The sequence below is a fragment of the Bubalus kerabau genome, chromosome X (assembly GCF_029407905.1).
Source record: "Bubalus kerabau isolate K-KA32 ecotype Philippines breed swamp buffalo chromosome X, PCC_UOA_SB_1v2, whole genome shotgun sequence".
Lineage (NCBI taxonomy): Eukaryota > Metazoa > Chordata > Mammalia > Artiodactyla > Bovidae > Bubalus > Bubalus kerabau.
In genome coordinates this window covers 68,030,235-68,055,856 of record NC_073647.1, presented here as the reverse complement: position 1 = coordinate 68,055,856, position 25,622 = coordinate 68,030,235, and the positions used below count along the sequence as shown (strand labels likewise).

At 42.1% G+C, this 25,622-nt stretch overlaps 1 long non-coding RNA gene and 1 pseudogene across 1 annotated transcript; both read left to right on the top strand.

Annotated features, from left to right (window-relative positions):
* Positions 1-12,966: 12,966 nt before the first annotated feature.
* Positions 12,967-17,252, top strand: LOC129639121 (uncharacterized). The gene is made up of 3 exons (XR_008708198.1): positions 12,967-13,147; positions 15,530-15,738; positions 16,786-17,252. It is a non-coding gene; the product is annotated as an uncharacterized LOC129639121 (long non-coding RNA).
* Positions 13,187-15,029, top strand: LOC129639120 (E3 ubiquitin-protein ligase RNF168-like; annotated as a pseudogene).
* Positions 17,253-25,622: the final 8,370 nt, after the last annotated feature.

Sequence of the window (25,622 nt, the reverse complement as noted above, 5' to 3'; positions counted from 1 at the left end):
CTATAACTGACTTCTCTACTGTGGGAATCACTTACCTGATTAGTGGCTTTGGAAGGAGGAACACACAGCCCAGGCCCTTTCCCTTCAAAACTCTTGAAGCAAGCTGCCTTTATGGAGCACATGTTTGCTTTGCTCTCAGAGCTGTGTCCAAGGCTCTTCTTCCCTTCTCTGAGTACTGATGGCTCCCCAACTAGTCCTACGATCTGTTACAGAATGTTTGTGTCTTTAAGAGGTTCCCCAAATACATCCTTTGTCCACATCTGGGCTCTGACCCAAGAACTATGACAAAAGAATAAAAAGAACATCAGTTCTATTACTTATAAAGGTGGTATTGGGGAAAAGGGCTTAGATTTGTAGGCAATTGAGCTTCCTTTTAATGAACCCCAGAATCGTACTGACTCAACCAACTGAAAGTGCTTCATGAGGACTTCCATGGTGGTCCAGTAGTTTACAATCTGCCTGCCAATGCAGGAGACACAGGTACAATCCCTGGTCTGGGAAGATTCCACATGCCACCGGGCAACTAAGCCCAGTCTCCACAACTACTGAGCCCATGTACCAGGGAACCCTAGAGCCTGAGCTCTGCAACAAGAGAAACCACCATAATGAGAAGACTGTGCACTAGAGAGCAGTCCCCCCTCCCCTGCTGCAACTACAGAAAGTCTGCACACAGCAAGGAAGACCCAGGGCAGCCAAAAAAATACAACTGTTTCAATTGCAGCAAGTAAGTTTTTTAAAAAGTGCTTCGTGAGACAGTCACAAAGGCCAAACACTACAATGTAGAGCTATCTGCTGCTGGTGAGCAAGCTCTGTCTATATGTGTTCAAGGAAAGTATCTTTTTTGCCAAAGGTCATCCCAGTAGCGAGAGAGTGTTTCAGGAAACAACCTTTGACAATCATTTTTCAAAGTGAGTAAACACCCCTAGCTCTGACTGCATACTCACCAAGCAACTTTTTGAGGATATGGAGCCAATTGTAGTAAGAATCTCTCAGATCCTTAGCACAGGAGATTGCACTGGAGGCTCTTGTGGAGGGGGATTGGAATTAGGTTCTAAATCCCAAGAGTAGGGTGAAAAACATGCACCATGAAAATTTCCTGTGGAAATCCTTCAAGAAGGAATGGAAATATTCAGAGATCAATACCCACATATAAACTGGCATACAATCTATAGCCAAAACTATACCAAGCCTTCAAGAATCAGCGAATCCCTATCCTAGTCAATGATTCCAGGCCACAGGAAAAGAGTTCACCCGAAATGTATGTTTTGGATATTCATTTTTACTTAATAAATTCCCCCAAATAATAGCCATTTATTATCTCTCAGGATTCAGTGTGTTGACTTGGCTCAGTTGAGTGATTTTTGCTCTACATGATGTCTTTCACTCAGGCTCACAGTCATCTGGAGGTGTCATTCTGCTGGGACATCCAAGAAAGGGTACTCACATGGATGATTGGTGCTGATTATCTTCTGGGGGGCTCAACCGGGACTGTTACATTCATGGTCTCCTACCCAGGGTGTCCTGATTTAGCAAATAAAAATAAAGGACACCAAGTTAAATTTCAGTTTCAGATAAACAAAATCACATTATATTTGGCATACTTTTGCTAAAAATCATTCTTTAGTTCTCTGGAATTCAAATTTAATTGGGTGTCCTGATTTTATCAGGCAACCTGACTCTAGGAGAGCTACGTGGAGAGGAACCAAGGTGCTGGTAGTGAGATATGGCTGTCTTGTCTTCATGATGTGTGACAAAAAAGCTTGGGCTGCTCACCAGAAACAGGTGGTAGAGAGGTTTCCCCCCGAGCCCACTGCCATAGTTAAGGACACAATCGGCAGCCTGGGCACGTTTTGTTGTGGGTGACAGATCTGTACAAAATGTGTTAGGACACGTACTGCTGCAGTGTTCATCTCTGTTCTCCCTATGTTTACCTTCCCTACAGCGAGAGCCAGTCTTGATGCTCCTTCCCCTTGTCCCCAAGGAAGTTTGTGACAGGGCTGGGAGCAGAAGTTGTCTTACATCCACGTTTCTTCCATCCTTTGTAAAACCTTAAACTCAGTATGAGGACTGGGCTGTTTGTACCTGCTACAGAAGGGAGGGTTTCTGAGAGCCTGGAGAAGGAGAGGAAGAGAAATTTCTTCTACACAGGGATGAGCTCAGAGATCTACAAGTCCCTCCAGAAGTAGGGACCTAGCACTGCTGCTGCTGCTGCTAAGTTGCTTCAGTCGTGTCCGACTCTGTGCGACCGCATAGCCGGCAGCCCACCAGGCTCCCCCGTCCCTGGGATTCTCCAGGCACGAACACTGGAGTGGGTTGCCATTTCCTTCACCAGTGCATGGAAGTGAAAAGTGAAAGTGAAGTCGCTCAGTCGTGTCCGACTCTTAGCGACCCCATGGACTGCAGCCCACCAGGCTTCTCCCTCCATGGGATTTTCCAGGCAAGAGTACTGGAGTGGGGTGCCACTGCCTTCTCTGGACCTAGCACTACTCCATATCAATACTTGTGGTGGTTCTGTGGATGGTTCATCAAGGCTGGGAAAGCAGCAGTAAGAGATTTTCTCCTTTGGATCAAGGAGTCAGGGGATCTGAAGACACTGAGTCATCTGTGTTGATGGTTCAACCCTGAGCAGTGTGGTCAGATGGGTCATGATGGCAAGGGTCTACCCTGGCTGCCTGAGGAAGACAAGATCCCATAAGTGGAACTGCTTTGTCAAAGAGTACACACATTGAATATTTTCAGTATTTACTGTTTAGTTGACCTTTACAATTTACAATCTTTTTATTAGTATTTAGCACACACAACCATAAGACAAGAGAACCTGTTTTGGTAGATCTGAATCCATGATGGGTTTTACACTTTTATTGCTTGCTAATTTGATATCCTGGTACTAAAATGGTAGATTATTTTAATCTTTCTTCATTTTATGTCCCTATAAGTAGCATATTTTGTATTTGTGCCCAAGAATATATCCTGGAATAATTCCAGAATTTGAAAGAAAATCTGATCAGTGAGTTTATGTTTATACTGCATCCTCTTTAAGTGGAACATGTAGGGCTACAAGAACTTCATATACTGCTGGTGGAGGACAGATTGGTACAACCTCTTTTCAGAAACATTGGCAACATCGATGACAAAAGAAAAAGTAAGATCCCCATCAGCTGCTGCACTTTTGGACACTGACTGCAGAACATCTTGGGTACTCATGCTCTGGGAAATATGCGCAAAAATGGTCAGGGCCACATGGAATCATATCAAAGCAGTCCCATAGTCACTTTATTAGAGAAATCTGGAAAAGAAGCTATTTTCAGATTTAAAAGAAGGTTGCCAAAAGGAATTTTGTCTAAGATGCGGGTGTGCTAAGTCACTTCAGTTGTGTCCGACTCTTTGGGACCCCATGGACGTAGACTGCCAGGCGCCTCTGTCCAAGGGATTCCCCAGGCAAGAATACTGGAGCGGGTTGCCATTTCCTTCTCCAGGGGATCTTCCCCACCCTGGGATGGAACCTGCATCTCTTATGTCTTCTGCATCAGCAGGCAGGTTCTTTACTACAGCACCACCTGGGAAGCCCAAGATAGTATTTATATATTTATAGCTGAAACATTCACACAATTACATACCTTACATTATCCTCAAAACAACTCTGGGAGGATGGCATCATTATTCCAATTGACAGATGACACACTCAGATTCACTAATGGAAGACCAATCTTTCAGAGTCATCTTAAGGAAAAGGACTAAGATCTACCTCTTACGATCCCCAAAGGTCATCATCCAAGGTCTCCTTGACAGATGATGGCCTTCTAGAATTTAAAACTTGTAGTTTTATATGTTTCTAAACTACACCCACTGAGGTAGTATTCACTCCCTGTCCCCTCTCTTTGAAGAAGCTGATGGTGCAGATGAAATCCTAGTGCATAGTCATGTAGGGGGTAATGGATCTGGTGTCAAAATCAAGAGTTTGTGATTCCTGCGGGGGCTCTATGGGAAACTGCTTCTCCCAATATCAATCTAAAAGGTAAACTAAGGGGCAGTAAAATAACTAGGAATTAAAGAAATAGCTTGATGATCTTCCTTCACTCTGGATTCCTCAGTAAAGCCATCCTGCAATGCCTCAGGCTTGCTTTACTATGGAAGTGATGTTGCTGTTGTTTAGTCACTCAGCCATGTCTGCCTCTTTGCAACGCCATGGACTGCAGCATGCCAGGTTTCCCTGTCCTTCACTATCTCCCAGACTTTGCTCAAACTCAGGTCCATTGAGTCAGTGATGCGATCCAACAATCTCATCCTCTGTCATCCCTATCTCCTGCCCTCAGTCTTTCCCAGCATCAAGGTCTTTTCCAGTGAGTTAGCTGTTCGCATCAGGTGGCCAAAGTATGGGAGCTTCAGCCTCAGTATCAGTCCTTCCAATGAATGTTCAAGGTTGATTTCCTTTAGGATTGACTGGCTTGATCACCTGGCTGTCAAAGGGACTCTCAAGAGTCTTCTCCAGAACCACAATTCAAAAGCGTCAATTCTTCAGTGCTCAGCCTTCTTTATGGTCCAACTCTCATATCCGTACATGACTACTGGAATAACCGTAGCTTTGACTGTATAAATGTTTGTTGGCAAAATAATGTCTCTGCTTTTTAACACACTATCTAGGTTTGTCATAGCTTTTCTTCCAAGCAGCAAGCGTCTATTAATTTCATGGGTGAAGTAACAGTCCACAGTGATTTTGGAGCCCCCCCCCCAAATAAAGTCTTTTACTGTTTCCACTTTTTCCCCATCTACTTGCCATGAAGTGATGGGACCGGATTCCACAATCTTAGTTTTTTGAATGTTGAGTTTAAAGCCAGCTTTTTCACTCTCCTCTTTCACCTTCATCAAGAGGTTCTTTAGTTCCTCTTTGCTTTCTGCTCTTAGGGTGATGTCATCTGCATATCTGAAGTTACTGATGTTTCTTCCAGCAATCTTGATTCCAGCATGAGCTTCATCTAGTCTGGCATTTCCATGATGTACTCTGCATATAAGTTAAACAAACAGGGTGGTAATATGTAGCCTTGAGGTATTCCTTTCCCAATTTTGAACCAGTTGGTTGTTTCATGTCCAGTTCTAACTGTTGCTTCTTGACTCGCTTACAGGTTTCTCAGGAGGCAGGTAAGATGAACTGGCATTCCCATATCTTTAAAAAATTTCCACAGTTTGTTGTGAGAACAACAATATGGCAGAATAGAGGGACGTGTGCATCTTCTCCTGTGAGAACTCCAGAATTGCAACTCGCTGCTGAATGACCATCGACAGGAGAATGTTGGATCCCACACACACACACAAAGATACCTCGCATCCAAAGCCCCAACAAGATGGTAGGAGGGGCAAAATTGCATTTAGAATCAAACCCCATACCCACCGGAGAAGTTTGGAGGGCTCAAACAAAACCTTGTGTGCTCCAGGACCCGGGGGCCCCACAGAGACTGAGCCAGACCTGCCTTTGAGTGCATGAGTGTCTCCTGTGTAGGCATGGATCAGCAGTGGCCTGCTGCATGGACAGGGGCTCTGGCTTCAGCAGACCTGGGTCACCCCAGTCTCTATGTTAGCCACCATCGAGCCACAAAGCAGATGACCCACAAACTGCAGAACAATTATGCCAAAGAAATTCTCACACTGTTAAGAAAGTTCTAGGACCAACAACAGATTTCCCAACCTGGGGATCAGGCAAAGGGACTGTGATCCCTCACGGAATTTGAGTTTGGAGGCCAGCGGGATTTGATTACAGAATTTCCACAGGACTGGGGAAACAGCCTTTTCATGAAAGCAAAAGAGGAAAGTGAAAAATCTGCCTTAAAACTCAACATTCAAAAAACGAAGATCATGGCATCCAGTCCCATCACTTCCTAGCAAATAGATGGGAAAACAACAGAAACAGTGATAGATTTTACTTTTTGGGTTCCAAAATCACTGCAGGTGGTGACTGCAGCCATGAAATTCAAAGACTCTCGCTCCTTAGAAGAAAAGCTATGACAAACCTAGACAGCGTATAAAAAAGCAGAGACATTATTTTACTGACAATGGTCCACATAGTCAAAGTATGGTTTTTCCAATAGTCATGTATGGATTTGAGAGTTGGATCATAAAGTAAGCTGAGCACCAAAGAACTGATGCCTTTGAACTGTGGTGTTGAAGATTCTTGAGAGTCCCTTGGACTGCAAGGAGATCAAACCAGTCAATGGTAAAGGGATATCAGTCCCGAATATTCATTTGAAGGACTGATGCTGAAGCTGAAGCTCCAATACTTGTGCCACCTGATGCGAAGAACTGACTCATTAGAAAAGACCCTGATGCTGGCAAAGACTGAAGGCAGGGGATGACAGAGGATGAGATGGTTGGATGGCATCACCAACTCGATGGACATGAGTTTGAGCAAGCTCTGTGAGTTGGTGATTGTCAGGGAAGCCTGGCGTGCTGCAGTCCATGGGGTCGCAAAGAGTCGGACACAACTGGGCAACTGAACTGAACTGAACCAAACTGAACACAGTTAAAGACTTCAGTGTAGTCAATAAAGCAGACGTAGATGTTTTTCGGGAAATCTCTTGCTTTTTTATGATCCAATCGATGTTGGCAATTTGATCCCTGGTTCCTCTGCCTTTTCTAATTCCATTTTGCACTTCTGGAAGTTCTCAGTTCGTGTACTTGAAGCCCAGCTGGAAAGATTTTGAGCATTACGTTGCTAGCATGTGAGATGAGTGCACCTGTGTGGTCGTTTGACCATTCTTTGGCATTGTCTTTGGGATTGGAAGGAAAATTGAACTTTTCCTGTCCTGTGGCCATTTTTGAGTTTTCCAAATTAGCTGACTTATTGAGTGGAGTACTTTAACAGCAGCATCCTTTATGATTTGAAATATCTTAGCTGGAATTCCATCACCTCCACTAGCTGTATTCCTAGTAATGCTGCCTAAGACCCACTTGACTTTACCCCAGGATGTCTGGCTCTTGGTGAGTGATCACACCATCGTGGTTATCTCGGTCATTAAGACCTTTTTTTGTGCAGTTCTGTTGTGCATTCTTTTCAATTCTTCTTAATATATTCTGCTTCTGTTAGGTGCAAACCATTTCTGTCCTTTATTGTGCCCATCTTTGCATGGAATGCTCCCTTGGTATCTCTAGTTTTCTTGAAGAGTTCTCTAGTCTTTCCCATTCTATTGTTTTCCTCTTTTTTCTTCGCATTGTTCACTTAAGAAGGCTTTTAAAAAAAATCACTCCTTGCTATTCTTTGGAGCTCTGCATTCAGATGGGTATATCGCCCCTTTTCTCCTTTGCCTTTTGCTTCTCTTCTTTTCTCAGCTATTTGTAAGGCTTTCTCAGACAACCGTTTTGCATTTCTTTTTCTTGGGGGAGGTTTTGATCACCGCCTTCTGTACAATGTTACTAACCTTTGTCTTTACTTTTTCAAGTATTCTACCAGTCTAATCCCTTGAATCTATTTGTCACCTTTATTGTATTATTAGAAGGGACTTGATTTAGGTCATATCTGAATGGCCTAATGGTTTTCCCTTCTTTTTTCAGTTTAAGTCAGAATATAATCCTGAAGAATTGATGCCTTTGAACTGTGGTGCTGGAGAAGACTCTTGAGAGTCCCTTGGAGAGCAAGGAGATCAAACCAGTCAATCTTAAGAGAAATCAACCCTGAATATTCATTGGAAGGACTGATGCTGAAGCTGAAACTCCAATACTTTGCCCAGTTGATGTGAAGAGCTGACTCATTGGGAAAGACCCTGATGCTGGAAAAGACTGAAGGCAAAAGAAGTTGGTGGCAGAGGATGAGACGGTTGGATTACTTCACTGACTCAACAGACATGAATTTAAGCAAACTCCATGAGATGGTGAAGGACAGGGAATCCTGGTGTGCTGCAGTCCTTGGGGTCACAAAGAGTCAGACATGACTTAGCAACTGAACAACAAAAACAAGAACAATAGGAAGTTAGGAGAAACTAGATAAAAGGGGGAAACTGCTTTTTAATATGTGTTTAGTCATGTAAACTATATTTCACTAAAGATTTCCCCATTGAGTCCTGTAGCCTCCAGAATATGTCTGAATCCTAATTTCTCTCAGTACTCACATTTCATTCTGTCCAGGGTAGCAAATGTTTTAGATGTAATGAACGATATTATTTTCAAATTATAATATTTAAAATATTAAAAACAGTATTACAAAATAATCATTAAATCTTGCTTGACAAGGCAGGAGTAAGTACTTACAGATTATATGGAGTGAGTTCTCATGATATTGAAGCATTCCCAGAGAAGTTCTAGAATAACACATGAAAAAGATGTCCATTTCTTCATGGGATTGGGATGCAAAAGGAGGAAGTCAAGAGACACCTGGAGTACCAGGAAAGTTCAGCCTTGGAGTACAAAATGAAGCTCAGCAAAGCCCAGTAGAGTTCTGCCAAGAGAATGCACTAGTCATGGAAAACACCCTCTGCCAACAGTAAAGAGATGACTCTACACATGGACATCACCAGACGGTCAAACCCAAAATCAGGTTGATTGTATTCTTTGCAGCTAAAGGGGGAGAAGTTCTATAGAGCCAGCAAAACAAGACCGGGAGCTGACTGTGGCTCAGATCATGAGTTCCTTAATGGAAAATTCAGGACTAAACTGAAGAAAGTAGGGAAAACAACTATGCCATTCAATATAATCTAAGTCAATTCCCTTGTGGTATACAGTGCAAGTGACGAATAGATTCAAGGAATTAGATCTGATAGAATGCCTGAAGAACTACGGATGGAGGTTCATAGCATTTTACAGGAGATGCTGATGAAAACCATCCCCAAGGTAAAGAAATGCAAAAAGGGAAAATGGTTGTCTGAGTTGGCCTTAAAAATAGCTGAGGAAAAAAAATAGAAGTGAAAGGCAAAAGAGAAAAGGAAATGTAGAGTTCCAAAGAATAGCATCTGAATGTAGAGTTCCAAAGAATAGCAAGGACAGATAAGAAAGCCTTCTTAAGTGGACAATGCAAAGAAACAGAGGAAAACAATAGAATGGGAAAGACTAGAGATCACTTCAAGAAAACTGGAGATACCAAAGAACTTCATGCAAAGATGGGCACAATAAAGGACAGAGGTGGCAAGGGCCTAACAGAAGCAGAAGATATTAGGAATACAGAGAAGAACTGTCCAAAAATGGTCTTAATGCCGAATAACCACAATGGTGTGGTCATTCACCTAGACCCAGACATCCTGGAATGTGAAGTCAAGTGGGCCTTAGGAAGCATTACTAAGAACACAGCCAGTGGATGTGATGGGATTCCAGGTAAAGATGAGTGCTCTTAAAGTGCTGCACTTAATAGGCCAGCAAATTTGGAAAACTCGGCAGTGGCCGCAGGATAGGTTCAGTTCAGTTTTCATTCCAATCTCAAAGAAGGGCAATGCCAAAGAATGTACAAACTATGGTAGAACTGTGCTCACTTCATATGCTAACAGGTGGCAGTAGTGGTACAAGAACCCATCTGCCAGTGCAAGAGACCCAAGAGACAGGGATTCGATCCCTGGGTCAGGAAGATGACTTCAGGGAGGTCATGGCAACCCATTTCAGTGTTCTTGCCTGGAGAATCCCATGGACAGAGGAGCCTGGCGGGCTAGACTCCATAGAATCACAAAGAGTCATGATATAGGCCCATGTAAACATAAAAATGGGAATAGAAACACCAATGGCCAATTTCGGTTTGATAATTATAAGAATTGTTAATTATTATTGCTGACTCCCTTGGTTCCCCACACAGTTGTAAGTGCTAAACCTGTAGTTGCTCATTAAACCCTCACCACAATCTATGAGGAGGAGCTACTGTTGCCCAACTTTAAACATCAGGGAAATGAGGCACATTGAGGGCAGGGCTAAGCAGTCACAAGACTAAGATGTGAACAGATTCTAGGTGCCTGCTGAGCCCCACATCTAACTAGTGCCCACTGCTACCTCTCACCTGATAATACTTACTGTCATCAGGTCACACAAAGCTTTGGAAAACCATACATAAAAACAAACTCAAAAGGGACTAAAGACTTAAGTGTAGGGCTGGAAATTACAAAACTCTTTATTAAAACATAGGCAGAGTAGTCTATGCCAAAAATCGTAGCAAGATTCTCTTGCACCCACCTCCTAGAGTAATGGAAATAAAAGCAAAAATTAACAAATGCAATTTAATAAAACTTAAAAGTTTTTGCACAGCAAGGGAAATTATAAACAAAATGAAAAGACAACCCTCAGAATGGGAGAAAACAATTGCAAATGAAAAAACTGACAAAGGATTGATCTCCAAAACATATAAGCTGCTCAGTCAGCTCAATATGAAAAAAACAAACAGCCCAATCAAAAAAATAGGCAGAAGACATAAACAGACACTTCTGCAAAGAAGACATACAGATGGCCAATAAACACATGATACGATGCTTCAACACTGCTCATTATTAGAGAAATGTCGATCAAAACTGCAATGAAGTACCACCACATACTAGTCAGAATGGCTATTATAAAAAAAAAATCTATAAACAATAAATGCTGGAGAAGATGTGGAGCAAAGGGAGCCCTCTTACACTTTTGGTGGGAATGTAAATTGATACAGCCACTGTGGGGAACAATATGCAGATTCCCGAAAAAAACTAGGAATAAAACTACCATATGACCCATCAATTCCACTATTGGGCATATATCCTGAGAAACCCACAACTCAAAAAGAAACATGTACCCTAAGGTTTACTGCAGCACTATTTACAATAGCCAGGACACAGAAACAACCTAGATGTGCATATACAGATGAATGGACAAAGAAGTAGTGGTACATACGTACAATGGAATGTTACTCAGCCATAAGGAACGAATTTGAGTCAGTCATAATGAGGTGGATGAACCTAGAAACTGTTATACAGAGTGACAAAAGTCAGAAAGAGAAAAACAAGTATAGTAAATTAAAGCATATCTATGAAATCTAGACAAATGGCACTGATGAACCTATTTGCAGGGAAGGAATGCAGAAACAGAATAGAGAACAGACTTGAGGACATAGCAGGGGAATGAGAGGGTGAGACAAATTGAAAAAGTAGCACTACACACACACACACACACACACACACACACACTACCATGTGTAGAAGAGACAGCTAGTGAGAAGTTGCTATATAACACAGGGAACCCAGACTGGAGCTTTATATGAACTAAAGGGGAAGGATAGGGGGAGGGGAGTGGAGAGAGAGAGGATACATATACATAGCTGCAACTGATTTGTAATGTTGTATGGCAGAAACCAGCACAACATTGTGACACAATTATCCTCCATTTAAAAATTTAAAATGTCAAACTGAGGTCCAATATTTGCCTCCAATTTAATAACAAGAAATTTAAAGCACCGATATTCATCATTTTGGTTGTTATTGGAGGGGAATTTTCTTGTTCCATGGAGGAAGGGGCTTCCTCAACCTCTCATCTCTCTTCCTGTCCCTGAAAAATATTACCGTTCTAAAGGCTTTTATGGGGGTGCAGTAAGAATGTACTTGCTTCCCTGCCATTTTATGTTTTTAACACTTGCAAGAACAATAGACACCTCTTTTAGGTAAAAAATAAATAATATAAAAAAGAGCAGAAAAGCAACCTTTCCCCAAAACATACAACCCCAAAACACCTGCTGAATGTTTTTATCTGCATTTCATAGTTCAAGAATATATTATATTCTTTCTTATGCAGGCATTTATATATTTACGCATGTAGGGATGTGTTTGTATCAGATCGGATCAGATCAGATGCTCAGTCGTGTCCGACTCTTTGCGACCCCATGAATCGCAGCACGCCAGGCCTCCCTGTCCATCACCAACTCCCGGAGTTCACTCAGACTCACGTCCATCGAGTCAGCGATGCCATCCAGCCATCTCATCCTCTGTCGTCCCCTTCTCCTCCTGCCCCCAATCCCTCCCAGCATCAGAGTCTTTTCCAATGAGTCAACTCTTTGCATGAGGTGGCCAAAGTACTGGAGTTTCAGCATCATTCCTTCCAAAGAAATCCCAGGGCTGATCTCCTGCAGAATGGACTGGTTGGATCTCCTTGCAGTCCAAGGGACTCTCAAGAGTCTTCTCCAACACCGCAGTTCAAAAGCATCAATTCTTTGGCGCTCAGCCTTCTTCCCAGTCCAACTCTCGCATCCATACATGACCACAGGAAAAACCATAGCCTTGACTAGATGAACCTTTGTTGGCAAAGTAATGTCTCTGCTTTTGAATATGCTATCTAGGTTGGTCATAACTTTCCTTCCAAGGAGTAAGCGTCTTTTAATTCCATGGCTGCAGTCACCATCTGTAGTGATTTTGGAGCCCAGAAAAATAAAGTCTGACACTGTTTCCACTGCAACATCTCATTTTAGTTTTCCAACCCTCCTATCACTATAGTGGGTTGACATATGTCCTGAAAAAGACATGTCCAAACCGCAATCCCTGAACCTGTGATGAGACCATTTGGGGAATAAGGTCTGTGGCATGAAACTACATGAAATCATGAAATTGACATTAAATCATCCTGTATTTAGGGTAGACTCGACAATGAATGACTGGTGTCCTATAAGAAAAAGGCAGAGGGAGAGCGTTGTGACCTCACTAGCCCTTTTGAGATTGCTACAGCACCGCCCCCAAGATCAGGCTTCCCTGATAGCTCCGTTCATAAAGAATCTGCCTGCAATGCGGGAGACCTGGGTTTGATCCCTGGGTTGGGAAGATCCCCTGGAGAAGGGAAAGGCTACCCACTCCAGTATTCTGGCCTGGAGAATTCCATGGACTGTATAGTCCACGGGGTCACAAAGAGGCAGACACAGCTGGGCGACTTGCACTGCACAAGAGAGAGGAGGGTCGGCTCAGAGCCCTGAGAAGTGCCCAGGTGCAGACGACCCCACAGCAAAGGTCAAACGGAAGTTCCTCTGCTGAGGCGGCATCCCGGAAGAAGCTTTGGTCTTTGTGGAGTGGTGGCCTGGGGCCTGTGCACCTCAGCAGTCTCGGGCTTAGCTGCTCAGAACTGAGGGAGAAGCCTCACCTGCGAACAGGGAGGAATGGAACTTGGCGCCTGCCTTGTGCCTCACTAGAGAGCCCTGCGCCCACCACTGCCCTACTGCAACGGTTGGCAGTGCTTGGGAGCAGTCAAGGTTAGTTTGCTTCCTTTAGGGATACTTATCTTTAACGCCGACAAACACACCGCCTTCTGGGGTCGTACTGTTTTCCTGACCCACAGAACCTTTTGACTTAAAGACATTTGATGCTCCCAATCCTGGAATTCTGGTATTCATGTTGAATACACCTTATAGCATATTAGAATGGCTGTACCCAGAGATACCATCCCTTCCTTGTTGGAATGCCAGTGCCACATCTGTCTGGAAATCCTCATTGAGCCTGTGACACTGCCTTGCAACCACACGCTCTGTAAAGCATGCTTCAAATCGACTGTGGAGAAGGCAAATTTGTGCCGTCCTTTCTGTCGCCGCCGGGTCTCTTCGTGGACTCGGTACCACACCCGAAGAAATTCTCTTGTCAATACGGAACTGTGGGAGATAATTCAAAAACACTATCCAGAGGAATCCCGGCTTAGAGTCTCTGGGCAACAATCAGAGGAAATCATTGATGACTATCTGCCAGTTCGTCTCTTAAGTCAACCTGGGGAGTTAAGAAGAGAATATGAAAAGGAGAGAAGCAAGGAGGAGGCAGAGCGATGAGCCATTCAGGAGGGAGAAAACAAAGCCAGTGAAGAATACATACAGAGATTACTGGCAGAGGAGGAAGAAGAGGAAAAGAGACAGGCAGAAAAAAGGCACAGAGAGATGGAAGAACAACTGAAAAGAGATGAAGCGCTGGCAAGAAGGCTAAGCCTTAATATTAGCAATGTCTGTGAGGAACGTGTCTCAACTCTCCGCTCGTATTCCAAACAATCTAATCCAGTCACACCCGAGTCACGAAGGAAAAGGCAGAGCAAACGAAAAAACACTGGCGATATTCAGAAGTATTTGTCACCGAGTTCTCAACTTGAGTCAGCGTCACAGTCTGAAGTTGTAGAAGAAGACGGGAAAACCTCCAGGTCCAAGGAAACTGACAGCGGTGATGGGAAGAACCCTACATGGCAAGACACAGAAATTGAGGAAGATGTGCCAGCACTTTCTCCTCAAATATGCCTTGAAGTTCAAAAGCAAGATGCAGAAGCTTCAGTGGAGTCACTGAAGTAGACCTCAGTTATGTGCCAGTGGTGGAGAATGGTACCTTGAAGGAAAAGTGAAAACAAAACAAATCAGTCACGAAAGAGAGTTATGTGTCATCAGTCGTGAAGAGCCTAAAGCTGGAGTTTCCTCTTCTGGAGAAACTGCAGTTAAGCCTTATGGCGAAACAGAGAGTGGATGTACAGTGTCAGATGTACACAGACACTGAAAAATAACACAGTTGTGACAGAAAATGAGGAGTCTCCCCTACTGACCAATAAGGACATCTCCAGAGCAAAAAACCAGGAATCTTTGTCTGAAGCAGTCAGCGATCCATGCTATTCTACAAAAAGAAGAAAAATGTTCCTCAAAGCTTCCTCCAACCAAGAGTAAACAAGTCCACTTCACCCCAAAACTGATAGACTTGGAACGTCTATTTTTTGAGAGACATAAACAAGAAGAACAGGGTAGGTTATTAGCATTGCAGCTTCAGAAAGAGGTGAATCAAGAACAAATGAGGCCAACCTGGCTAAAAGGATCCCCAGATGAATATCAGTTGCGTGCTACGTCTTCACCTCCAGGCAAATTACTAAATGGACAGAGGAAGAATGCCAAAGAGAGAAGCTTCCAAAGACAAACTGGTCTAGAGCATCCAGCACCTCACAGAGCCTCAATAAGTGAATATTGGCAACCTTCTTTTAAGTTCCAGTTGGAACACTGTGCAGTTAATGCAAGAAAGTACCAAGTTCTACTGTAGATACTTGTACATAAAATGACTCATTCTCTACAGCCTGGTAAGTCAAAGAAAAGTATTTTTCAGATGTTTCACAGATACACAAAGTAATGCTTGGGTAAGAAGAGTGTTTACAACCTAGGAAAGCTGGATTGTGAAGCTCTATCATAGATTCCTTATAAATTTTTCATTAGTGCTGCTCTGTGGGCACACTCATTGTCCCTAATTAAAGGCCTGTGTGATCACAGAGGCAGAGTATACAGATGTGTTTCTGCCAAACCCAGTTCTAAGCAAGAATTCCACTCCTTTCATTTTTTTTAAATAACTGGGGCCGACTAAGTTTAAGTTGACGGTCCTTATGGATGTAAAAATGCCTTGGCCAACTCCCAAGAAATCTTAATGTCCATGCATTTCCCCCCAAGATGCATATTTTAGTGCCTTTGAGCACTTTTTTGTCCTGACTAGTAATCAGAGCAACATTATCATATACCAGGTAACTAAGGAAGCCAGGCAGAGTTTAAAATCTGTTTTCTTGCAACTTTCTCCTTACATTTGCAGAGCACTTGACATGTATCTTCCACAACACTAATTTCTGGTTTGATTGTTTTCAGTATTACAGCATTTTCTTTGACTTCAAATGGGTTAAATCATGGAGTCAGAAAAATCAGACGTTTCTCGAAAATGATGACTTAGCTGAGAGAAAGGAGAGCTGGTGCAAAAGGAGTTAATCTTGGCTTGAGACTGAGTGGGATAGACTGAGAATTTGGAAGTACTGGAACTGAGTGGATGATAGACAACTGGGTCTAGGATGGAGTAGCAGGTGGAGTTTGGCAATATATTCTTTCTTGTCTTTTCTTTGCTAAATGACACAGAAAGCATGTGCGTTTTACTGCTTTTCACACCATACTATGTAAGCTGCTCTTCCAAAACACAAAATGGGAATGTACTGTAGCAGAGTTATGTCGTAATATCCTGTGTTATAGAACCTGACTAAACATGTTGTTTCCTTACGTTGTCATTGGTATTGATACTGACTCTTATTTGTATTTATGCACAAAAATGGAAAGGATGATACTTGGATTTTGCCCTGTCTTACCCCTGAAAGTTAAATCAGAGAGCAGCAATTTCACCTGTGAAATTTAACTTAGAGACTGTTAAACTTTTATTTCATTCATATGAAAAACTTGGGGCAAAAAAACCCAACAGTTTTAACAGCATTTCTGCTGATGTCTAGTTTGCCATCCTTTTAAGGTAATGATACAATACAATGTCCTAGAGAATAATACTAGCTCAAATTTGTCAGTGATTTTATACATAATTATGCTTTTTGCCTCCAAATTTCATAACTGACATTCTGTAATTTTGCATACTTGATGACATATACTTCAATATTGATTGGGTGATAATGGGTAGAATTCTGAAGGAAATTTAAACTTTAATTTCCCCTTTCTCTTAAATGATTGTCCCCTGAGTGATGATTGTGCTGAAATGAAGTGTAGTTAGAAACTAACCAGATTTGTCTAAAATAGACTAAAATCTCTCTTTTCATCAAACTAATATTTTTTAAGACCTGTTTTGCTTTACATTTTAAGGACTCTTTGAATTAAAGTTTTGTAATTACACCTTCCTGGAGTAGTCCATTACCAAAATGGATATAAAATAGTGTAATGTATTTAGGATTTACATATATAGCCACGGATTTGTCTGTGTAAAGTTTCCTGACTAACATCTTTTTTAAGGTAAATTTTAATTTTTCAGTTACTCTTTCTGATGCTCCTACCATAAATGCATTTTTGTGATAAACTAGTAAATGTTTTGTGTCAGTCATTAGTATATACTGATGCGTTTCCTCCCATTTTTATGGAAGGGATAAGGCAGTGTTTAATTTCTCAGGGAGTACTAAAACTGTGCGGAACTTGAGAATCTGGAAATGAAAATAATTGATAAAAAGAAAAAGAAGAGAAGGAGAGAGAGAGATGTCACACAGGCAAGAAGGCCATGTGAAGATGGAGGAGGAGATTGGGGCCCTGCTGCCACAAACCAAGGAGCTCCAGGAGCATTCAGACCCGAGAAGAGGCAAGAATGGATACTACCCCAGAGCATTTGGAAGAAGCACGGTCATGCGCAACACATTGATTTTGGGCTTTATGTCTCCAGAATTATGAGAGAATACATTTTTTACATTTCAGACAACATAGCTTGTGGAGCTTTGTTACGCAGTCTTCAGGAGCTAATATGCTCACTAACAGCATCCCCAAATGTTCTTGTAAATAATCAACACACTGCATTCTATATTTTTCATGCCTACTGTGAGAGAAATTGCAATAAAGATTTATAAGTAGAAATAAATATAGATAACGTTTCTCATTACCAAGGTTTATAAAATGTATTGTCACTTTCAGAGCTCACAGCATCTCTGTGAGGTAGTCATTGTTACTACTTCCCATTTTGTAATAGGAAAATGAAAAAGGATAACTGAGGGACAGGGAGAAGAAGAACTTGGGGGAGAGGGAAGAGGTTACCCAAGAAAAACATAAAAAGTACAAGAGAGGCGGAAGTGTGTGTTGTTGTTTAGTCGCTCAGTCGTGTCCGACTCTTTCGTGACCTTGTGGAATGTAGCCCGTCAGGCTCCTCTTCCCATGGGATTTCCCAGCCAAGAATGCTGGAGTGCCGTTTTCTTCTCCAGTGTCACCTCTATAGAACCCCCTTAATTTAAAAAGAGGAGGAAGGGCTCACTGGAGTCATCAGAAATTCCTGAGAGGAGCTGGGCCTGGGATAGTGGGCAGGACCTAAGGGGGCTAGATGGAAAGGAGGGGATGGGGAGTCCATCCTGACTGGAGTGAAGAGTGGGGGTGCCAGGTGAGCAGACAGGGCTCAGAGGCAACTGATGGGACACTCCAGGGATCTGAGGCCATCCGGGTGTAGGGCTGATTGGGGAAGGACCATAGTTGCTTCCATGGGACACTACACAGCCCCTTTATACACTGATATGGTGTACAACGTTGGTAAGGAGTAAAGTGCCCTGTGCTTCTGTCACTGGTCTACAGGGCAGAAAAGGACCAGGTCCACTGACAGTAGGGAAGCTGAGCTGATGCCAAGTTCCCAGAGCCTCCTTTAAAGTAGGAAGCAGGCATAAAGCAGAAGGATTCATGACTAAGGGGTCCCCCACACCTCCTGGAGACCATAACACTCTCTTTGGTTTCTCTCTGACCCCAGGTCCTATGGACTCCATCTGCCAGTGAGGTCCTGTCTGCCTCCTGGGGTCACATTCCTAACCAGAACACTCTGTCCACCCATTAGCTCTCCCCACGTTCTGGTCTGTTCCATCTCTGCATCGTCCCTGAGATCACTCAGGCTTTTCTCCTCCTTCATTGCCTCAACCCCTTTCATCAGCTCGGTGAGGTGTATCCCAACACTGTGCTTTCCTTCACACCTATTATGATTTATTCCTTATAATATTTCTCTGAAGAGTTCAATGCTTTACACTCAGAAGTTATATAGCTAAGAGATAACCACGTGTAATACAAAGATTGATCTGAAGTCTTCACAGTGAAGCCCATACAAAATCTCTTATTTCAAGGAAATAGGAGAAATGAACAAAAAGAACACAAGGCTCCTTTGGCTTCAGAATCTCAATAAAAAATAGCCTCAACAGTTAGTGAAATTGTAGGTATTAACATATCATGGAAAACAGATCTTGTGCCAATATTAAAATTAACAGCCAGGCTTTTGTATAGATGGCATTTCTTTTTTTTTTTTTCTTTTTTTTTTTTTAATTTTATTTTATTTTTAAACTTTACATAACTGTATTAGATTTGCCAAATATCAAAATGAATCTGCCATTTATTATAAACAGCAAAATATATGTAATGTCTAAACTATAAAATGTTCATGTTACAGTGTCTCTAACATGAGCTGCTTTAACATTTCGAGGTGAAAAAGTGTCAGAACATCACAGTGGAAACAATGCAACACTGATAAACTCTAGTGATCAAAGACATTCTCTTTTAGTTTATTTTAAACAATTCATAATTACAGAGGGAATGTCCCAGTTGTGTATAGTAGGAGACAAGCCCCTTTTCCAGACCAAAAGGCACTCAAGACTTAGGATGACATGAGCTCTGATCCAATCCAGCCAAGTGGAGCTGGTTCCTTTAAAGCAGTGGTTACATATTCTTCAGGTTGAGCCCTCAAGGACAAAGGAAATTAGAAAACACTCCTTCTCTTTAAACCTACCGTGGGCTCCCCAGGTGGCACAATGGTAAATAATCTACCTTCAAATGCAGGATACACAAGAGACACAGATTTGATTCCTGGGTCAGGAAGATCGCCTGGAGTAGGAAATAGCAACCCACTCCAGTACTCTTGCCTGGAAGATTCCATGGACAGAGGAGTCTGGCAGGCTACAGTCTATGGGTTCGCAAAGAATGGAACACAACCCAGCATGCACGTGGGCACGCGCACACGCACACACACGCACACACACGCACACACACACACTCACTTCACCCATACTGGTCAGTCTCATTGCTTTGGTCAAGTGAGTGGAAGGCAGTTCAGTTCCAGTTCAGAGCCACCATGTTCCCATGCAAAGGTGCCATGTGGATGATCCAGACTTAATCTTTTTCCTGAGAGCCCCTTGCCACACATCTTCATGAGATGATCAAGACCGTATACTTTGAGACTGCTTCCTGACTAGGCTCCTTTCAGGACAGACACTGACAGTGCCTTTCTTCATGGGGCCACGTAGTTTTTCTTGGTCAACTCCTGAGTCCCCATGACAAGGCAAGAGGAACTTGAGAACATTTGTTGCTGGACTTGTGTGGGAGCATGAGAGGATATGCGAGAGTAAGTCTTCTTCACTCCTAAACCACGGAGTCTACTTCAGTGTGGTGCTGGACTTGACTGGCCCAACTCTTGTGCACTACTTTTTCCCACACACTTCCTTTTTTCTATTTTGTCTTCATTTTGTTAAATGACAGGTATTGGATCCCACCCTCAATAAAATAAAACCACTATATACTGGGGAAGACAAATAGGGCAACATTTCTATCAGAAAATATAGGCTTGAAGAGCATGGCACTATAGATGCTTGCATGACCAGTCACACTAAACATGCTCAGGGGTGAAAGTTTAGCATCACAGTTTTTATGCTTTTTTCAGCCTTTAGAAATGTAACACAACTTTTACCATAGAACAAGTCAACCGTAATGAGTATAACCTTGAGTATCGATACTGTTGTGCAAATTAAAGGTGTGTGGTTTAGTCCAGAGCTGACCATCCTGATATCGATCCTTGGCACCTAACAGTACCTGTCATCACATTTGTTTATAACAACCTCTTCATGTTTTGGATGTTAAGGAGAAAACTAGTGTCCTCCTGTGACATTTGCTCTTGCTAAAACATCTAGCAATCGGTGTATGTAGCTAAATTTTCTGTTTCAAGGAAGAAAGAAAATATTATCTTTTTCTAGAAGCTATTTCACAATCACCTGATTAGTGCAAATGTATGATAAAGCTTCTTCCAGGCAGATGCTGTCTGAGCATCCCATCAAATGACACAAGGGACAGTACTGGCAATGAGAATCACACAGCTGCTTTAAAAGCAAACATTGTGAAGAGGAAGGTCAAAGGAGCAAAGGGGTCAAGGTCCTACTCATACCCTGGATTCTGTGCCAATTCTGCACAAATCACACCTTTTGTCCACGTGATAACCACATCCGTTAGATTTCTGTGAATTTGTGGAGTTACAGGATTTTAAATTGTAAATGACCACTCGACTCTGAAAAATTGATGTCATATGTTATTGAAGAAAGTAATTTTATTATCTTGGCAAATAAAACCATGAATTCTACATAAAAAGAACAATCCCTTCATGTTCAAAAGTTTATTTTCATTGGCGTTGCCAGGGGAAAGTGGCAGGATGTGAGAATGCAGCACAACAGTAAGACGGGGTGATGCCGCCTGGCCTGGAGCAGTCTGACATCAGCCCCATCCTGATGTTTCATTGCACGTTCTGTATTCTCCTGAACAGCAGAGGATGGTAGCAAGCAAATCTGCTCATTGTCATCCATTTCTTCCAAGAAATGAGACAGCGGTGTCTTGAAGAGCACGTGTATGCTTTCTTAGATTGTGTCGCTTCTCGCCCTCTCCCATTCCTGGCAGAAGACAGCTCAGAACATCTTTTGACTTGAATATTTTCCCATTTAGTAAAACCACACCATCACCACATACTTTTTCTTTAAAGCTTTATTGATTTATTTATGGTGGCAATGAGTCTTCATCGCTGCGTGCGGGCCTTCTCCAGTTGCAGCGTGCGGGGGCTACTCTCTAGTTGTGGTGCAGGAGCTTCTCATCGCAGTGGCTTCTCTTCTGGCTGCAGGACGGGCTCTAGGCACGCAGGCGTCCGTATTTGCAGCATGAGTGCTCAGTAGTTGAGTTCACAGGCTCTAGAGTGCTGGCGCAGTAGTTATGTTGCATGGGCTTAGTGGTCCCACAGCATGTGGTATCTTCCTGGACCACGGATCGAACCAGCGTGTCTTGCATTGGCAGGTGGATTCTTCACCACTGAGCCACCAGGGAAGCCCACCAAATGATTTTTTAAATAAATGAAATGAAGACCATGCAGGATTCATTCACATAATGGGAGCATCGACAGGTCCCAGAGTTAAGCTCGACACATTCTCCCAACCTATGCTGCCATGCATGGGCTGGTGGTTTTGAAGAGGTCCTGAACTAAGGTTGAGGACAGGTTTCTGTGCCTGCGTGCTCCACTTCCAGATAACTTGGGCTTCTTGACCCCAAACAGCACATGCTGCCAACTTGGGCTCAAGAGGAGCCCATCCTGATTCAAGGCTTGAGTTCTGGAATGCTGCAGAACCTGAAAGCAGAAAGTTTGTATTTCCTGGGGAACAGAGACAAGACACTATTTTGTCTTGGAGATGAATTTTCTTCCTTCTGGTTCTTCTCCTTCTTCCTATACCTTTCCTCCTGGCTCAGATGCAACCAAGGTGGATGGGACCCTTGCATTCTGCCTCCTCCTGCTGCATGGAGCCAGGCACTTGGGTGGGGGCCCCGAAGAGAAGTGGGCCTTGGGCAGGCTGGACCTAGCTTTTGTGCACTTATTTCTGCAGAGTTAAATCCAACATCATGACCACCTCCCACACAGAACTGCATTTGTTGACTAAACCACCCCCTTATGTTTGGGTAATTCTGTGCTCTGGGTGGCACGTGGGGTATTCCTATCTTACTCAAATGTGCATTTTACTGTTGCCCACACTAACTGACCTTTTCAAAGTCTGTTCAGTAGAATCTCTGCACAGGATTTCCCCTGGGATATAATAGTTTGTTTCTGTAAATAGAAATGGGTTATCTGGAGAGGTTCCTTCATACGCAGTTGGCCCTATCACTTTGGATTCTTTTCTTGGTAGCTTTCGTGCTTTACCAGGTGGGCCCACAATGCCCCATTCATTTATCTTAAATTCATCTCTCTGCCAACCTCCTGAAGATCGGGATTAACAAAGATGCAAGGGATAATTCCTAGGCTTCCCTGAGTCCTTTGACCTTAGAGAAGAAGTATTTAATAATCAGGGAATTGATCTGACAAAATCAGATGGAAGGTGTTAGTACAGTTTGGAACATCACATTCAAATAGAGGTATGTTTTAAGGGAAGAGAAAAAGTCATTGAAGTCAAAGTAACCAAATATCCAAGGAGGAGATGTTCACTTCCCAACTGCCTGTTTAGAATATGGAGAAAATGTGTATCCTTATCTGTCATTCATTCATTGACTTATACATTCATATTAATAAATAATATGTTCCCCAACAGTGGTGAGGGTCTGCACGCCCAGCTCTTTCCATTGATGTGGTCAATAAAGTCCCCTTATCATCTACAATTTGTAGAACAAGACACTAAGTTTTTCGCTACATACATTGAAACAACGTCCTTTAGTATCATAGTGCATTTTTTCTTTTTTTTTTTTTTTTACCACGCTGCATGGCATGCAGAATCTTAGTTCCCCAACTGGGGATTAAACCCATGCTCCTTGCAGTGGAAGTGTGGAGTTTTAACCACTGGACCTCTGGGGACGTCCCTGGTGTTATATATTTTGCTTCTATTATTAAACAGAATTTGGAAATTTCAAGAGGAAAAGGAAAGTAATCATATTTTGGGGCTGTTCTTCCTTCCACATGTTTCTAGATTTATTCTTTTACTAATTCCTTTCTGTTTCCTCTATGCATTCTTCAGGGTGAATCTGCTGGTGAAAACTTTTTCTTAGTCTTTCTTCACTTGAGAATGCCTTTTTAATCCCCAATAATTTCTGAAGGATAATTAAGCTAGATACAGGACTTGAGGTTGTCAATTCCTTTATTCCAGCACTTGGAAAATGTGCACTTCCTTGTGGACCACATCATTTCTGATAAGAAATTGCTGTCCTTTATATACCACTTTTCTCCTATAGGCAGTACGTTGTGTTTCTTTCCCTGATTTCCCTTTTACATTTACTGTTCTGAGCTTTGACTATGGTGTGTCTTTTCTTAAACTTCTTTAGATTTACTCTGCTTTGGGTCCACTCAATTTCTTAAAGATATAGATTTAGACACCTATGTAATCAGCTAATTTACTTTTATAGGTTATTTATTATTTATTTGTTTATTTTGGGTGCACTGGGGCTTTGGTGCTGTGTGTGGGCTTTCCCTAGTTGCAGCGAGTGGGGGCTGCTCTCTAGTTGTGGTGTGCAGGCTTCTCATTGTGGTGGCTTCTCTTGTTGCAGAGCGTGGGCTCCAGGCTCACGGGCTTCAGTAGTTACAGCTCGTGGGCTCTAGGGTGTGGGCTCAGTAGCTGTGGTGCACCGGCTTAGTTGCTCCTCGGTATGTGGGATCTTCCACGACCAGGGATGGAAACTGTGTCCCCTGCTTGGCAGGCTGATTCTTAATCACTGGAACACCAGCGAAGTCGCTGGTCCATTAATTTATGACAAAAGGAACCAAGAATACACACTGGGGAAAGGACAGTTTCTTCAAGAAATGGTGTCGGGAAAATTAGACCACCACATGCAAAATAATGAAACTTGACCAGTATCTTCAACCATACACAAAAATGAACTCAAAATGGGGTTAAAGACTTGAACATAAGACCTGAAATCATTAAACTCCTAGAAGAAAACAAGCAGTACACCCCTTGACATAGATCTTGGCAGTGATTTTTTTAATCTGACACCAAAGCAAAAGCAACAAAAATAAATGGGACTACATCAAACTACAAAGCTTCTGCACAGCAAAGGGAACCATCAACAGAATTAAAAGACAACCTACTGAATGGGATAAAATAATGGCAAATATCTGATAAGGGGCTAATGTCCAAAATATACAAAGAACACAAACAGCTCAATAGCAAATAATAATAATAATAATCCTATTTAAAAATGGACCGATCTGAACTGACATTTTTTCCAAAAACACATACAGATGGCCAACAGGTACATGAAAAGTTGTTAAACATTATTAATTGCTGGGGAAGGGCAAATCAAAACCAAAATGAGATATCACCTTACACTCGTTAGAATGACTGTTATTAAAAAAGACAGGAAATAACAAGTGTTGGCAGGGATGTGGAGAACTTTGTGCACTGTTGATGGGAATTTAAATAGGTGCAACCACTATGGAAAACAGTCTGGAGGTTCTGAAAAAAATTGAAAAAAGAAAAGAACTATCATATGACCTGGCAGTTCCACTTCTGGGTATTATCCAAAGAAAATAAAAACACTAATCTGAAAAGGTATATGCATCCTCATGTTCATTGCAGTATTATTTACAGTAGCGAAGATATGGAAACAACCTAAGTATCCACAGTGTGAATAGATAAAGACAAAGTGGTACATGTACTTAATGGAATATTATTCGCCCATAAGAAAGAAGAGAAATCTTTTTGCTTGGGATGACATGGATGGATCTTGAGGGCATCATGCTAAGTAATTCAAACAGAGAAAGGCAAATACTGTTTGTTCTCTTTTACCCAGAATCTGAAACAATGCCCCCCTCAAATCAAGCTCGTAGTACACTGAACAGATTGGTGGTTGCAGTGGGTGAGGGGTGGGGGGTGAGAAAAATGGAGAACTTTTTAGCTTAAATAAATTGAATAAAGAATTGTAATTAAAAGTGTAAGTTTAGGTCTTTTGCCAGAGTTGATGATTATTAGCCATTATTTTTCAAATCCATTTTCACCCATGCCCTTTTTCTACTCTGCTTCCAGAACAAAAATGAGAAGCATAGTATATCCTTCGTTAGATCAATGGGTCCCTGAGGCTTTGTTCTTTTTAAAATCACCTTTTCTCTTTGTTGTTCTGATTGTATGATCTCTAACATACTGTCTTCGAGTTCACTGATTCTTTTCTCTATTCTGTTCTTCAGGCTGTCCATTGAGCTTTTAACTCATGTTTCAGTTCTAAAATTGCTAATTGGTTTTCTCTATATCTTGTGTTTCTTTGCTGAGACTTGGTTTTTTTTTTATTTGTTTCAAGCATATTTTTAAGTAATTATTGAAACATTCTCATAAAATCTACTTTAAATTTCTGGTCAGATAATTCTAACACCCATGTCATTTCTGTGTTGGTGTCTGTTGATTGCCTTTTTTCAATTTGAGATTTATCTGGTTCTTGGATATATTCAGATTTTTAATAATGTGATATGACACTCTGTATCTTA